Source organism: Sceloporus occidentalis, unplaced genomic scaffold (assembly GCF_023333645.1).
Source record: "Sceloporus occidentalis isolate IW3139 unplaced genomic scaffold, rSceOcc1.0.p SCAF_10, whole genome shotgun sequence".
In the NCBI taxonomy this organism is placed as follows: Eukaryota; Metazoa; Chordata; class Lepidosauria; order Squamata; family Phrynosomatidae; genus Sceloporus; species Sceloporus occidentalis.
The window spans coordinates 574,281-579,592 of record NW_028316990.1 but is presented as its reverse complement, the minus strand read 5'-3'; positions in this window follow the sequence as shown (position 1 = coordinate 579,592).

Here is a 5,312-nt window from a genome sequence, read left to right as displayed (position 1 = left end):
GGGACAATAATAACTTTTTTTGTTCTGGTTGATCAGCATATATGTTATCAGGACTGTCTTCTTAGAAGAGTTGCCACCATCTGCTACCTGGATTTTTTTTAAAAAAATACATATTTTCAAGCTGTGGCTGGTTGAATCTGTGGATACAGAGGGCTGACTGTACAATACATTTAAATTCCCCATCTAACAAGCAAATGAAAGGGATTTGTGGAATATAATTTTGCAGGCTGTACACAAAACAGTGGCTATGAACCTATTGCAGGGTTTTCTGAGGCTAAGAGTGTGTAACTTGCCAACGGGAATCAGACCCTGGATTCCACAAATGCCAAGGGCCCACTGTACATCACAAAATGAATTAACAGCATGTTATGGACCCTTCGTTGTTCAGTGTCTTCAAGTAGTTTCTCACTTATGGTAACCCTAAGGTGAACCTATCACAAGGTTTTCTGAGAGTGTGTGACTTACCAAAGGCCACCCAGTGGGTTTCTATGGCCGAGAGGGGAATAGAACCATGGCCTGCAGAGTTGTAGTCCAATGTTCAAAACACTACACCATGCTGGCTCTAAAAATCATTATTTTAACTTTTGGGGACATGGTCTTGAAGATGTGTCTAGAGAGGTCCTCCCAGCAGGTGGCGATAGAATCTTTTTAATTTTTGGTTCATTGGGATCTTATGTTAAAGCCTGGGGATCGATCGGACCAAGCTGATCCCAAGGGAATCTGTGGGTTGGTGGGCAAGCTGCACAGTCTACCATTGGTATCCCTCCAGCATTGCTGCCCCACCAGTGGCCACCCCAAGAGCTGACACAAGACAGAGCTTGGGAAAGTTACTTTTTGGTGATTCTATTTGTTATAAAGGAAGGAAGTGTCCTTAGCTTTGTCTCCTTTCTCTTTTAGTATTCCTGACCATGGAATCGCCTCCAGTAGGATGCCTCCTTCTGGGCACTATCTCTGTATGAGCTTGGCGTGTGAATCATGGGGCCCATGTTGTTGAAGTCCCAGCAACCCAAGCCAACATCCAATGGGTTAGAATGCTAGGAACTGCAGTTCAATAATATCCAGAGGGCTGTATGACCCAACTCAGGCAGGGTTGCCATTTGTCCTGGAAAACCTGGAAAATCCCATATTGAATGGGCGAAAAAATGTCCCAGCCAGGTGGGTCAGGGTGAAGCAGCAAACCCCGGATTTCTCCTTTGTTGCTGCCAGATGGATAGGTTAAAATGTGGCAGTGGTGATGAAACAGGAATTCATGCGAGAAGACTGACCTGATGGGAGCTTGGTATTATATTCAGAGATAGCTGTAGCTGGTGTTGGCCATATAGCAAAGTACAATAACATCCAAAATCCACAGAACAGTGATACTTTTATTCAAGCAACTAAAATGCACAAGATACATACTGAAGTTGAAACATAATGGTTGAAAAAAAAGAGCAATGATTAATATGTTGCATTTGCACAACCAGGATGTAAATCAATAATGTGTATAATAATTTGCATGCTTTGCAAATTGGATGCCCAGATATGAGGGCCTGGAATATGGCAACCTTACACTTGGGGCATAAACCCTATATCTCCTCTGGGTGTTGTGGACCAAGCTCAATTTGCCGCTATTGCTTTTTTTTTAAGAGAGGGAAATCAGTACACATTTTGCTAGTATCTCCATTTGAGTCTATGAAATTGCAAAGGGGGGGGGATGATCCAACCGCATACATCTGGCCAGTGTAAAAATAAGGGAGAGCGCTTAAAAGCCTTGTTTACTCCAAAAAGACCACAGAGACATGCCAGCAGTTGCTGTCAAAATGCCCAACCAACATTCCATCAAGGCATCTGACAGAGGAAAAGGCCAGTTTGTTATGCAATCTACAGCATGGGGCCCTGGACGAATGCAGGAATAACTCCCTTACATAATGTGTCATTGAGCCTTTCCTTTGCTCACTTGCAAGGGCCTTTCTCCAGATAAGTATTCAATGACTGAGGGAATGAAATATTCATTCTATATTGCATATATATTTTTAAATGGAATATGTAGACATAGAGGAGAAATCCCCTTTGCCTCTTTCATTTGGAACTGCCACTGTTTCCACACCACTCTGGTAATTTCATTTAAAATGTTTATTTAAAGCCGTTTTGCTGAGATCAGCAGTAGGGCATGTGGGGTTTTGTGTGTGTGTGTGTGAGTGTGTGTGTGTACAGAAATAAAAGAGGATGCACAAATGTAGGCCGTAGTCACCTTTCAGAATGGTTAATGCAGATCTGTTTTTTTTCCCCATTAAACAAAATAAGAAGTAAAAAAAGAAACCCAGGGTCACACGGTGTGTGTGTGTGTGTGTGTGTGTGTGTGTGTACTCTCTCTCTCTCTCTCTCTCTCTCTTCCATGCCAGCATTCTCTGAAGATGCCAGCCACAGATGCTGGTGAAATGTCAGGAATAAACTTTTACAGAACATGGCCACATAGCCTGAAAGACCCACAAAAACTAAAAAAGAAAAAGAAACGTTGAAAGAAAAAATGGGAAACGAGATGTCCACCTGTAATAATTTAAATAAACAGGATCATTATAGCTTTCCTGAACGTTAGACTGCATAACCTTTCAGTAATAACCTAGACAAACATTACTTTAAAATGGCTGTAATTAATTAAATTGGAATAACACATCCCACATATATTAGAATAAATAAACCAGAGTCGATGTTTGGCTAAAGACTTGGTTGTCACCCTCATGATTTTTGTCTTTGCTTCGTTTATTAATTTACTAGCTCAATAACTATTGGCTGCCCCTGGGAGATGTTTGTTAATATTTTATACCATGCAAACATCTGGATCCAATTTAGCCAAGGAACATTTGTGAGTCAAAACGGGCACCTTGCCAAACCACTTGAGGAGGTGCCTGGCAGTCGGACCGTTCCGTTTGCACTGTTCTGTTGAGATAAAATCGGTTTAATTTCCCCAGGATTTAGTTAAGGTCTGTTTTTGTCTCTACCTGAGAAAGCATCACACATCTTAGAGAAAAGAAGGGAATGAAACGTTTAGACAGAGCTAGGGTTCCACCTGGGCAAAATTAAGAAATTATACAGTGTGATGAGGGTGACCAGATGTCCTCCTTTTCCAGGACATGTCCTAGATTTCAACCTTCTGGCCAGGAGGAATTCCAAAATTTCCTCCATTTTGCGTATGACTAAGAAGCAGGCATTTATATTTACATTAGCGTTCTTTTATTTTGTAATGTCCTACATTTTCCTTGAATGTCCTATATTTTGCTGTGCCTTGTCCTCCTCCCTTGCAGTTAGGAAATCTGGTCACTCTGGGTGTGATATGCCCCAAAAATACCTTGGAAAGTACAGTGCGCTTGCGTCATCTGCAGGAACATCATACGTGGCTTCCAGCATATGTTGGAAGCTGCGCCAGAAGAAAGGCTTGCGTGCCCTTTAGCTTAGGTGCTCTTTCTTTTACATGGGGGGCGGGGGGGTCGCACAAGAAATTGACATTCAAAAAATTCAATTTGGAAGAAAGTAGCTATTCAGTCTAGCCATCCAAGCAGAGAAAGGTTAGCTCTTAAAAGTCCAGGTCCGAATCCCTGTGTGGGCAGCCGTGGTCCTGATGCCCTGTTGTGCTTGCTACTTCTTTTTCTTCTAAAGGGCTTTTCATTGAGAGCAGCTACACAAGATGGATTTTTAGGTAGTTGGCTAAGATTTCATTTTTCCGTATGACCCTTGGTCTCTGAAACAAATTTGGGGCTTGGCTTTGGGAATTGTCTTGATCCATTTCCAAAGGATGTTGGGCTTTCAAAAGCTCTTGCTAAAAAATGGTTTTTATGTGTTTTAAAATGATTTTTAAAAAATCTGCTGTGTATCACTCTGGAAAGCCGAGAGGTAAACAAATAATTTGGTTAAAATACATATAAATAAACATGGTCCTCTCCCAGCTGCTGCTTCAGGACTATAAAGTATATCTGAGGAGTCAAGGAATCCAAGCCAAAGCCTGCCAAGAGCCACCCTCCATCTTCCTTTCATAGACACTGCCAAGAAGCTGAGGTCAGTGAGTCTGGAGCAGGCCAATTAGCCTGGATTATGCTTCATTGAAAGCTGGTAGGGAACACAACCATTTCTCATGTCTCTTCTGGAAAACGAGCAACCTTTTTTCATGGTATCCAACTTAAAGCCCTCCAGGTGTGTTGCCACTAGAAAACTCAGCTGACGTGAACCCCAGGTGAGCTGATTTGAATTGCAGTTCAGCAGATCTGGGGGGTACCATGCTCTGGAGTCCAGGGTTCGAATCTCCAGCCAGTCATGGAAACCCACTGGTTGTCCTTGGGCTGAGCAAGGCGATGGCAAACCTTCTCTGAGTGAATCTTGCCAAGAAAAACCTGTGATACCTTAGAGTCGCCATAAGTCGGAAACAACTCGCACACAACAACAATCACAAAAACAAAAACAACACATACATTAGGTAAGCTATAGGTTACGGTAGGGATAGGCAACTTTGGACAATCCAGGGACCGCCAACAGGATTCCCCATGAACAACACCAGCCCCAAAATGCTGACTTTCCAAAGATTAAATCCCAAGCAGGCCTTGTTGGAAGTCCTCTTCCATTTTATGTTATTTTTAATTCTGTGTATTATTCGAATTTGCATGGAAGAGAACTACAGCCTACATAGATAAAAAACCATCACTTCTGGAGGCCTCTGAGAGAGGGGACAGCACTTTAAAAATCCTGGCACAGAATGGCTTCAGGGGACTTGTTGTTGTATGTCTTCAAGTCCTTCCCAGTTATGGCAATCCTAAGGTGAACCTATAATGTTTGTTTGTCAGCATGACTTGTTCAGAAGTAGTTTGCCATTGCCTTCCTCTGAGGCTGAGAGAGTGTGATTTGCCCAAGGTGAGCCAGTGGGGTTCCAGGGTCAAACGGGCCTTAATCATAGTCTCCTGGAGTCCAAATCCAACAATCAAACCACTACACAACACTGGCTGTCTCTCAGTTGGGTGTTACTATAGTCTTGTGGTTTGTGTTTGGTCCTGGGTGACACTTTTCCTACATTTGATTTAGTGCCTGCAAGAGCCTTTTAAATAATCTGGTCCCAAATGACAGGAAGAATCATTTAGCTCACTTTGTCCTCTGTGTTTCCAAAATACTACATTCATTTCTGTACTCTTGGTCCCCAATAGGGAAAAGTCCTTTTTTCTTCTTCTTTTTTAAAATCTATTAAAAGCCTGCTCATAAATGTGAGATATAGGCCTGTTACAGACTACCAAAATAAAGCTGCTTGGGGTCTCTTTGGAGGTGTGCTGTTTAAATGATGCATGCATCCTAAGAAT